The sequence below is a fragment of the Micropterus salmoides genome, unplaced genomic scaffold (genome assembly GCF_014851395.1).
Source record: "Micropterus salmoides isolate LMB-PRFRI ecotype aquatic unplaced genomic scaffold, ASM1485139v1 Ms_hic_scaffold_1, whole genome shotgun sequence".
NCBI lineage: Eukaryota > Metazoa > Chordata > Actinopteri > Centrarchiformes > Centrarchidae > Micropterus > Micropterus salmoides.
Window position 1 is genome coordinate 3,692,961 of NW_024040040.1, and position 12,145 is coordinate 3,705,105.

At 40.5% G+C, this 12,145-nt stretch overlaps 2 protein-coding genes across 2 annotated transcripts in view; one reads left to right on the top strand and one right to left on the bottom strand.

Moving 5' to 3' along the window:
- LOC119896748 (NLR family CARD domain-containing protein 3-like) overlaps positions 1–12,145 on the top strand; it is a 172,154-nt gene that overhangs the window by 154,134 nt on the left and 5,875 nt on the right. The window lies entirely within an intron of this gene.
- Positions 1–12,145, bottom strand: part of LOC119916213 (NLR family CARD domain-containing protein 3-like) — a 795,320-nt gene that overhangs the window by 51,868 nt on the left and 731,307 nt on the right.

A 12,145-nucleotide genomic window follows, 5' to 3' on the forward strand; every position in this document is an offset into this window, starting at 1 on the left:
GACTGACTTAAATTCTGTATATGAATATGAATGCACAATCAGTCCTGGCCGACCCAAGTCACCCTCTGAACAGCTGCTTCATTTTGTTGCCATCTGGCCGCAGATTCAGTCCGTCTAAATGCAGGACAAACTGACACAAAAACTCTTTTGTCCCTGCTGCTATAGGCTTTTTTAATAAGTCAATGTGAGTTGTGGACTGCTGTGTAGTATGTATTTTGTCTATACTGATGTATGGTTGTTGTTTTGTATAATCTGTGTGTTATTTATGTCACATGCTGCTGCAAAACAAATTGCCCCCCTGGGATAATAAAGACTCCTTGAACTTGAACTCAACTCCAGTGTGGAGAGAGCTAGTTCGTTCAGGGCAGCCTATACTGTCGCTAAAGAAAGGATGCCTTATACAAAATGAAATCCCACTTTTAAACTTACTGAGCTGAATGGCGCGCCAGTCGGCCCTGCTCACAGATCCGATCATTCACGTGTCCAGACTGTAGAGCACATTGCACAAGAGATGAAAAAGAAATTTATTTCCTCAAATCACTTGATTCCCACATTAGCATAACGCTAGATGAAAGCACAACTCATGGACGCTCATGCATGATTATTTATGTGAGGTACGATGTGACTGGGAATGGAGATGTGGACAATGTTTGTTTTGTTCAAAGCTGTACTAAAGGACTTCTAAGTATTAGCAGTATTAGTTCCAACACTGGTTTACGCAGGCATCAGACATCCACTGGATTCCTCGCTGACTTAGTGACAAAGATGTGTCAATCTGACACAGACCCCAAACGATGAACGTGGTCTCTGCCATGAAGGACTGAGCTGAAGGTCAGAGAGGGCATCACCAGTGGCCAGTTCAAAGGGACTGAACTCACAGAAACTCACCCTAAAATAAACAAGTCACAATTCTACGAGTCCATCATTGATAATCTCATCAGACCTTCTTCTCGATGGTTGCTATTTCAAATCCACTGGATCAGCCCTGTTGGGCCAAAGAGAGGACAGAGCTCGTTCTGCTTGGAGAGTGTGATGTGGGAAAGTTTGCTATACTCCTCGGAGAGTCCTCCAAAGAAGCTGTCAGTGAGTTCAGAGACTGGACATTACAGTGCCAGGACCATCAGGGTAAAACCGAGCAACACTGTTCTCTCGACTCCTGCAGAGTGAGAGGGGCTCTCTGCGTGTAATGACACTGACTGCAAAACCAGGAACCGGATGCGAACAAAGAGCCTTAACGCATTGTTGTTTGTGGATCAAAATGGGAATCCCATCGACCATTTTCACCCTCTTCCTTTGTACAATCTTGGGATAGAAAAGGACCTCAGACTTCAGCATGACGGGTCCAGGACCACAGCCTCCAGAAAACAGACCGCTTTGGTCTATTTTTTTCTGTGTAATGGTAACTGAACAGCGTTAATCGTTTACTACACTGCATAATCCTTGGGCTCTTGCAATGGTCATTATGGTCAATGCTGCTACTATACAAGCAATCCCGGTGAGAGGGGTTATATGCAGAGACTGTGGGATATATGGATGTTTCGAAACCCATCATCAACACTGACAGAGAAACAACTCTTAGCTCAGTGTTCTAACATCCGCAAACGGCAACTGCTATCACAACTAGAGATTGACGAAGTACAACAAATTTTCTACGGCAAGGGGGAGCCAAGACGACAGGTCAGCGGGGAGATGTTATCATTATCATCCCCACACTCAGAGACTGGGTCCCAAGCCTCAATAACAACATGCCCTTACGGCACAGAATCACTCAACATAAGGGCGACTGACCGACGATTGAAGATCATAACCAAGCTGGACCCCCAAGTACAACGACCAAGATTGCTAAGGCTAAGTGACAAAGTACCCTCTGAAAGTCTGCTAGAAGATGTGAAGCCACAAAAAGCATTAACCCCCAAGGAGAAGGCTAGAGGTCAAGATCAAGGTAACACGACTAAAGAGATACAAGGGAGAAGCAGAAGCCAGGAGAATAAACCGGATGTTCTCCACCGAACCATCCAAAGTGTACTCTCAGTGGCAGAGTAACACAAGATCAGGTCCACCCAGGGCCTAAATTAAGTCCCAGGAACTTTATTTTACCCCCAGATGTAGCAGAGGAGTTCAGGTGATGAGGGTACAGGGCTATTTTTAGACTTTTAGAAAGCACATGCAGTGTTAGGAGAATTTAATGCAGTAATACAGTAACCGTTCTGCTCCACATGCACCTAAGACCTGTTTTAACTGCAATTAAACAACACAAGAACCTGATCCCCTTCCCTCCCTTCTGGCTTGCTGCCAGTTCAGGTGCAGCTTCAACTCATTCCAGAAAAACAGCTCACCTGCGTCAATCATTTTCTCTGCAGGTGTTGAGTGAGAGTCTTCTTCATCAACAGTTTGGACGCTTTGAAGAAACATGTAAGTTGCTCTATGGTTGGTTTCTTGCTGTCTAATTTATGGCCACAGGTTCTCAACACAAATCTGTGTAGATGACTTGGACAGAGGAGAGTCAGTGTCTCAGGACCAGGTTCTGAGTCTTAATGTCAAAAATATATTCATGAAAAATGTTCAAGTTAATTAATCTTTGACTCCTGTTATTATTCTTTGATTTACTTTTTGGGGGATAATCATGATCTAAGATCCCATAATGCTTTGCGGGATGTAAACAGGAAGTACAGCAATAATGTTGTCATGGATTCAGTGAGTTAGCTTTCGGCTACAACTTAAACCAAAATTTGTTCACACTGTCTCTATTAAAAGGAGCTGAATCAGCTGTTAGCAGCGTACCCATGATGACACTACTACTGGATTACTGTGATACTGAAGGAAACTTAAAATATAATGATTCTATAAATGCAGTTACTAGTATTGGATTGTAGTCTCCTGTTGATGTTAAATGTAAATATGTAAATCAGTGTGTCATCTGCATAATTATGGTAACATATTTAGTTGTTTTTCATAATCTGAGCCAGTGAAAGCATGTAGATGTTAAACAGCCTTGAGCAACTCCACAGGGAATGTTTGTCAGCTCAGATGTGTAATTATGGTAATTTCATATAGAAACTATGTCCTCAAACCACTTTAGTAGCATGGCAGAAAGTTCAAGGTGTAAATTAATGAGTTCTTTAAACGTGTGACACAGTTGTGTGTAGTTACTTGTTACCTTACAGTCCAATTCCCGTTCATCGCTGATACTTATCCAGTTCCCCCATACATCTGATAAGTACTTTAGCCTCTTCGAGTTATCCATTTAGTTGAATGAATATTTTACATTTTGTGTGTTTTTGAATTTATCTGTTTCTTTTAGTAGCATGCTTTTTCTGGCTATTTCGGCGTTGTGCTTTTTAAGGTTATCGTTGATGAAGACATTTGAACCTTCCTACCTTGTAGTTGTAGACTGTTGGATAGAGAGTGTGCACTTGTGACAATTTGCCCCATCGGCAGGTAAGTTGTCACACTGGATTCTTTCTAAACTACTCAATTTTAAATATTGATTTCAATTTAAACCAGAACTAAATATAAAAACAATCATGAATAGAGAATCTGGAAAATTAGCCCTTCTTAATCAAAACTAAAATGCTGGCAGAGAACATATTAAGTGGCACGGCCACTTTACTTTGAAATCGTACGTTCTCTGGAGTGGAAATAGATTGATGGTAACTGAATGGAATGATACAGATAACTTGCTTAAATGTTTGAAGGGGACATATTATGCTTCTCATATCTGCGTGAAGGACCAGTATAAGAAAGAAAATATTTTTTTGGACTTTAAATCATACACAACTACAATATAGTACAATAGGTCTCCTTTAACTTCTTAAAAAAACAGATGTGGTGTTTAAACACACTGATGCAACTAATGTGCATTTTTATACGACGTACATATTCAGAGTCACAGTTCCGGCACACATAAATTACCTGTCCTGAGGTGCAAACGTCATGGGCCCATTTGTTGTATTTCACACATTTTATCCACATCTCCTTTGGAATACTGTTGATAATTTCTAACAATTTGTTCCTTCCTTCCTTTAAAAACACATTTCCTCATTACAATTACAAATAAATTACATAATTGGTCTACCTTCCATGTTGCCTAACTAAGTTACTGACTACATTAAGTAGTGCGGGCGTGTGTGTGTTTGTCTACTAACACACTACATGCCTACAGTATGAGACCATACATTCCCACACGCACACTCACTCTACTTCATGTCATGAATTCAGTCTTGTGTAGTCCAGAGATTTGCCTGCTGCTGTAAACTACACTGTATAATCTATTTACAGTACCATTTTAATACTGGTGTCAGAAGTAATTACACAGTTTGATTCTGTTTTTTGAGCATGTTCTCTGAGTCTATTTGTAGTTGGGCAAGTTGTCACATCTGACGACTTGCCTCAAAGTTGTTAAGACAACTTGCCCAAACTGACGTGTGTTAACATTGGCTAAATCTCAAGTTTAGCTTCACATAGCTCTACAGCTTGAGTCCTCTGTTTTGTGCAAAATTATCATTTTGAACAATCCTACCTAACAAAGTTGGGTTGAGTCTTCTTCATCAAGCTTTGAAGAAACTGTAAGTTGCTTTGTTTGACACTTTAAAATCAGACACAACAGTACACCAACTTTTCCTGTTAAACTTTTCAAAAGAATTCTGACTTTAAAGGTTCAGTGTGGACGTTTTAGTGGCATCTAGTGGTGCAAGTTAAGAATTGTACCCTCCCTCCCCTATCCAAGCGAGTTGTATAGCTACGGTGCCTAAGACAGGATAAAAGATGTCACAACACCAGAGAAGAGATTACCAGTCAAGAAATGAGGTTTCTTTAGATAGATATATTAAGAAATTATATTTACTTGATTATTCAGTATAACCATATATCATTTTTTTTTTTTTATATTATTATTTGTTCATTAATAAACAACAGCTACATGAAGAAATGAAGTGCTACATGATGTCTCATACCTGTAATACATTATTTTACATCTTGGGAGGGTTGGCAAATCTGGACTAGCATACCAAAGAAAATGAAGAACATCTCAAACACTATCACATCTAGTTCATCCAGTATGATGACTGACAGATACCAGGACAATGTAAGCCTCCCTGCTTCTGCACCACAGCCCATTATAAACCACATAATACATGACGTTTACAAGGCTCCTCTCACTTTGTTTAATTAATTAGATAAGCAATCAGCAATACAACAGAAACACAAAGTAGTACTGACGGCCATAATTTCAGCTTGTGGTAAAACGGTGCAACATTTTTAATGAGCATTTAACATGTGAAAGTACAAAGTACACTTTTGTGTGCACAGTGGGAAGCAATATCCAAAAAAAGACCTTTTTAAAAAAAAAATGCAAATTCTGAAAGTATTCATTATTGGTCACTTGGTAGGCACAAGGTCTTGTTATGTGTCACCATTAGCAGTAAAATAAATACATGTTTTCCACCAGGGCAGTAAGATGTGAAGTTTAGCTGCTGATCTGAACTTCTCTGCTGTTACCGTTTTGTTGCTAATAATATTCATCAGCTGATTGTCTCACGAAGGTAACTGCACATTTCTGTCCACTTAATAAAGCCATAACAGAGGCTGGAGAAGAACTACATGAAGTTACAATCCAACTACATATTTTTTCTACCAGCCCAGTAAAAGTTTAGCTGCTGATCTGAGCTTTGATGCTGGAAGCTACGTTTTATTGCCAATTAGTGATCAGCTGATTCTCACGAATGTAACCTGTGATCGTTCATTTGTCGAAATGTCAGTTCTCTTCTTACTTCTAATAAACCAGAACACTACTCAGAGACTGTTTATTATTATTATTATTACTATTATTATTATTAAGCAAAAGAAGAACGTTGTGATGATGAAACTCTTTAGCCTGTTTGTCCGTTGTCGGCTATGGTAGAAACATGACAACACAATACAGCGACCTCCATCGAAAGGGGGTGCCCGCGGTTATGTAGATATAAATGTCTCATTCTAAGGTAATCAAACATAACGGGTCATTATGTAAGGTCTTTATACACCACTGAAAACATAGTTATAAATATTAGATTGCATTTCTGTCAATGAATCCTCAGAAATATGACACACTGAACCTTTAATCTCAGAACTTAAAAGATATTCACGTGGCCCTAATCCTCTTCCGTAGTTGTTTGAAATTTAGGTTTTAATTTATGCACAGATATATGGGAAGTGTAAATCACACTGAATCTGAAACTTGTGTGTTCAGGTTTGACTGAGTCATGACTGACAGAAAGGGAGTCGACTCTGCTGGACCTGGACCTGGACCTGGACCTGGTGGTGTGTCCATCAAGGATGCTGGCAAATGTATTGAAAGAGGACGTGGATCTGACAGACGGTGAGTATCTGTCAGTATTAAACAGTGTTGGCCAATCAGAGCTAAATGTTCATGTCTCATGTTGCTCACTGCTGATGTTTGTCCTCATTAAATCTTAAATCAATCCTTTTTAGTTTGAACACAGTTAAGTTTCTTATCTGTTAACAGTGAAATCTGCTTAGAAATCACTACATTCAGTCCTGGTTTGGTTTGGTCCAAAATCTTATGGAACAGTGAACTGATGATACTCAGACTGAAATCATTCAGCTTTATGTTTTATTGAACTTTGATCCTTTTCTTGTTGATAGCTGCTAGTTTCTGCAGCAGCTTCTGAGTCTGAAGACTAAACAGTGAATTTCCATCCCTGGCGGTCTAGGTCCCCTTGGTCTAACAGGATACCAATCTCCTTCAAGAGACATAGGTCACCTGAACGATCCATTAATTTTGAAGGACAACAACCCTCTGCTGCAAAGAGGTCAGCTGTTAATAACATTACAATATTACTGATTCATGTTTTAACCAGAGACGTTTTATTGAACCTGTGTTTATTTTCAGGATTGTTCTTCTTCACATACATTTTTATTCTCACATCTGAAGCTGCTAGTTTAACATTTTCTCTGAACACAACGTTCTGACTCTTGTCTATTGACAAACCACTGATCCTTTGCCTGTAAAATGTAGTGCAGAGATGTTTGTTCTGGTTCTATAAGATCAGACATGTATTTTGGCCCTAAACCATTCAGTGATTTATACCATTGATATTAAAATCAATTCTCTGACAGACAGGAAGCCAGTTTATAGACCTCAGTACTGAAGTGATGTGATCGACTTGTCTGACTTTTATTCTTTCTTCCTTGGCTCAAACAATGCCTTCAGTGTTATCTTTGTTTAACTGAAGGAAATTCAGGCACATCCAATCGTTCATATGTTCAATTGCACATGCTCAGTACTAGTATGGGATTATAGTCTCCTGTTGATATGATTATGTAAATATGTGTGTTGTCTGCATAATTATGGAAACTTATGTTGTTTTTCATAATCTATGTCAGTGTAAGCAGGTAAACGTTAAGCAGCCTTGGGAATGTTTGTCAGCACAGATGTGTAATTATTACCTATAGACAGAACGTAGTCAAACCAGTTCAGTAGTGTGGCAGAACGTCCCACCCAGTTATCCAGTTGGTCTCATAATATGTTTAATCAGACAGAATCCTGCCTGAAAGACATTGAAGCAGTTGTTTAGTGCCAACAAGCTGTTCAGCTGTTAAAAACCAGCCTTTTCATTGGTTTTACTTAAAAACAGGAGGTCTGATATGGGCCTATAGTAATTGCTCACTAGTGATGTGTCTTAATAAGTTTTCAACATCTGGGGGAAGAAACTTAAGAGAAGAGAAAAGTTCTGAGATAAAAAGATCTGAGGCCATGCAGTTAAATTATGTAGCAGATGGAGCAGGTGGAGATTTAAACATTAAGCATTAACACAACAAACACTACTCTCTGTCAGGTAAGTGTCAGCACGGTGTAGCCTACTGACTTCATAACCGACATCCACCAACGCGTCTGTAGTTTCAGACTTTATTCTGCTCTCACCTGAGTCATGTGTATGCAGACTGCAATAAATAAAAAAAATAAGTAACAAAGTAGCACGATGAATGTATCCCAATGTAGCAGAGTAAAATTAATGATTTTTAAAAAAAAATCTATTCAAGTAAGAGTATGTTGAGTAGGGGGCTTTAAAACTACTTTGACAAGTACAATTTACTCAAAAAAGTTACTTGCACATGAAACAGAGTACATGTAATTCGTTACTACCCACCTCTGCTAATTAGCCATGTTTTAGCTTGCCTTCTCTGCTGTTTTGAGTCCATTGTAAAGTAGTGTCATTCCCAAATAGTCCTTTCGCTTCCATGTTCACTTCTTCATTTCGGTTTTCTAACATTTTCTTTAGAAGTCGTCCATCAAGAAGGGGGTATCTTGCTGCTAATTACTTTAGCAAAGTACGTTTTTGGTTTTTGGTCACTGGAGTACAGGCTTGCACTCTCATAGTAATGAGGACATCACAAAGGTGTTGAAATTATGGCAAGAGGCTACATCATCTGAGTAAATTACCATCCCAATAAATTATGAGTATCCAGAGCCGCTGCTCATAATTTCTAGCAGAAAAAAACAAGAATATCGCTGAGGCATGAGCAAACGGCAAAGCGTCTACACTGTAAGAAAGCAGGAGATAAAGGGTTAAGTCTAATTCAATTTTGTAACCAACACTTTAGCTGAAGAACCTTTACATTGTTTGTCTCTGTGGAGAAATCATGAAGAATTAGCTCACATTATGTCTGTCCACACAGAGACGACCAGGAGAGTTCAGAGGTTCCCATTGGTCAGTCTGTCCAGCAGCATCAAACACATCTGGACTCCGTATTTATGGTCTGTACATGTACAACAACTACTTTATATCTGTTCTGTTTGAAATAGTCTCCATGCTGAACAACAGACCAGTGGACTGTCAGTCTGTCCAACATGGATCTGATGTTTGGATTCACGATTTGTAATTTGATTGTAGTTCATATAATATTATGTTTCAGCTGCTGGAGGAGAAAATGAAAACCTTGATGGATAAAGAACTGAAGAAGTTCAAGAAGGTTCTGAGTTCAAAAAACCAATGCTTGGAGAGTCAGCGGGAGGATGAGGAAGTGTTGTTACTGAAGACCACACTGTGCTTCTTGAGGAAAATGAAGCAGGACGAGCTGGCTGACAGTCTGCAGAGCAGTAAGAGGATTTCTCTAAAGATTTAACCTGCTGGATAAACAGGACATTTACTGATGTCTCATGAGATGGAGGGAAATATGTCATTGACTTGTATTGTCATATCTACTTTATACATCGATTATGGATCTCTTTTGTTGTGTTTTCATTTAGAACATCTTGCTGCAGACTGTCAGCCTAAACTTAAATCTAACCTGAAGAAGAAGTTCCAGTGTGTGTTTGAGGGGATTGCTGAAGCAGGAAACCAGACTCCTCTGAACCAGATCTACACAGAGCTCTACATCACAGAGGGAGGGACTGCAGAGGTCAGTGATGAACATGAGGTCAGACAGATTGAAACAGCATCCAGGAAACCAGACAGACCAGAAACAACCATCAGACAAGAAGATGGACCAATCAGAACAGTGATGACAAAGGGAGTGGCTGGCATTGGGAAAACAGTCTTAACACAGAAGTTCACTCTGGACTGGGCTGAAGACGAAGCCAACCAGGACATACAGTTCATATTTCCATTCACTTTCAGAGAGCTGAATGTGCTGAAAGAGAAAAAGTACAGCTTGGTGGAACTTGTTCATCACTTCTTTCCTGAAACCAAAGAAGCAGGAATCTGCAGGTTTGAAGAGTTCCAGGTTGTGTTCATCTTTGACGGTCTGGATGAGTGTCGACTTCCTCTGGACTTCCACAACACTAAAATCCTGACTGATGTTACAGAGTCCACCTCAGTGGATGTGCTGCTGACAAACCTCATCAGGGGGAACCTGCTTCCCTCTGCTCGCCTCTGGATAACCACACGACCTGCAGCAGCCAATCAGATCCCTCCTGGGTGTGTTGACATGGTGACAGAGATCAGAGGTTTCAATGACCCACAGAAGGAGGAGTACTTCAGGAAGAGGTTCAGAGATGAGGAGCAGGCCGGCAGAATCATCTCCCACATCAAGACATCACAAAGCCTCCACATCATGTGCCACATCCCAGTCTTCTGCTGGATCACTGCTACAGTTCTGGAGGAGGTGTTGAAGACCAGAGAGGGAGGAGAGCTGCCCAAGACCCTGACTGAGATGTACATCCACTTCCTGGTGGTTCAGTCCAAACTGAAGAACATCAAGTATGATGGAGGAGCTGAGACAGATCCACACTGGAGTCCAGAGAGCAGGAAGATGATTGAGTCTCTGGGAAAACTGGCTTTTGAGCAGCTGCAGAAAGGCAACCTGATCTTCTATGAATCAGACCTGACAGAGTGTGGCATCGATATCAGAGCAGCCTCAGTGTACTCAGGAGTGTTCACACAGATCTTTAAGAGGAGAGAGGGCTGTACCAGGACAAGGTGTTCTGCTTCGTCCATCTGAGTGTTCAGGAGTTTCTGGCTGCTCTTCATGTCCATCTGACCTTCATCAACTCTGGTGTCAATCTGCTGGCAGAAGAACAATCAACCTCCCAGAAGTCTGAAACAAGAAAAGATGAATCTGCAGTGACACAGTTCTACCAGAGTGCAGTGGACCAGGCCTTACAGAGTCCAAATGGACACCTGGACTTGTTCCTCCGCTTCCTCCTGGGAATTTCACTACAGACCAATCAGACTCTCCTACGAGGCCTGCTGACACAGACAGGAAGTAGTCAGAGACCAATCAGGTAACAGTCAAGTACATCAAGAAGAAGATCGAAGAGATTCCCTCTGCAGAGAGAAGCATCAATCTGTTCCACTGTCTGAATGAACTGAATGATCGTTCTCTAGTGGAGCCGATCCAACAGTCCTGAGTTCAGGAAGACTCTCCACAGATAAACTCTCTCCTGCTCAGTGGTCAGCTCTGGTCTTCATCTTACTGTCTTCAGAAAAAGATCTGGACGTGTTTGACCTGAAGAAATTCTCTGCTTCAGAGAGGCTCTTCTGAGGCTGCTGCCAGTGGTCAGAGCCTCCAAGAAAGCTCTGTAAGTGAGATTTATTCATCAATAAATACTCTGCTATCTTTCAACAGGAGGAAAAAATAAATACCTTATTTATTTAGTTAGTGATGTCTCGCCAGCCTGAGTCTGTATAACCACTCAGATAGTAGCTGTGATCATGTGTAGCTTGCATTTTGTTGTAATTCAGATATTGTTCAGAATGAAATATGAACTATATATAGCCGAATCAGAATTGTCAAGTCCTGCCTATAGTCGAATCATGTACGTGCTTGTGCAGGGTGATTGTGAGCAGCGAGGGTTACACACGGTTTGATCTTGAGAAGCTGCAGAGCTGCAGTCTCTATTTAATAGTCACTGTAACTTACACTCTAAACTACAAATAAACTGAGGCTTATTGTTAATCATTTTCTCTCTGCTCGCCTGCTATTCACCGGTCTTGTGCAGAGTTTTGCGTGCCGCACATCGCGGTTCATTTCAAGTAACTGTCTAAAACTGATATAATAATCTTTGTGTGGTTCATCAATGGTGATAAATGATCCGAATGTCCCGCGAGGTGAAGACAACTCTGCACAACACCAGTAAAGCAGGGTTTTCATCTCTACAGGAAGTTCCTCCAAGGGCTGGACAATTAATTGAAAAGTAAAACTTCACTTTCCAGCTGTTGTGGAAACCCAGACAGACTTTTATTAAGGAACACACTGTGACCTACACTGTACATTTACTGCCAGACTGAGAACTTACTCTCGCTTTCAGCCGCTCGCTCTCTGACACTCACTCGCTACCCAAACACACTGCAGTTCAATATGTGACTCCGCTGCTCTTATAACAACACCTGTCACGTAGATGTCATTTGATGAATGAGGAAAAGAAGCTAGCAAAGCCTGATTTACCGTGCTCACACCATGTGCGGGGAAAATCATTTGTTCTGCATTGATTTTAATAATCGAGTGAAGTTTTAGTAGCAGCTCTCATAAATCAGCAGCGGCGATGAACCGACTCTCTGTAATGTGCACGTTTATATTACCTTATTAATTAATATTTAGATAGCCTAATGGATTTGTGAAATCTGTGAATAAATGAACCCAAGCTTTAATAGTAGAGCATATGAAATATGAGAGCAAAAAAACATTCAAAAACAAAATAATCATC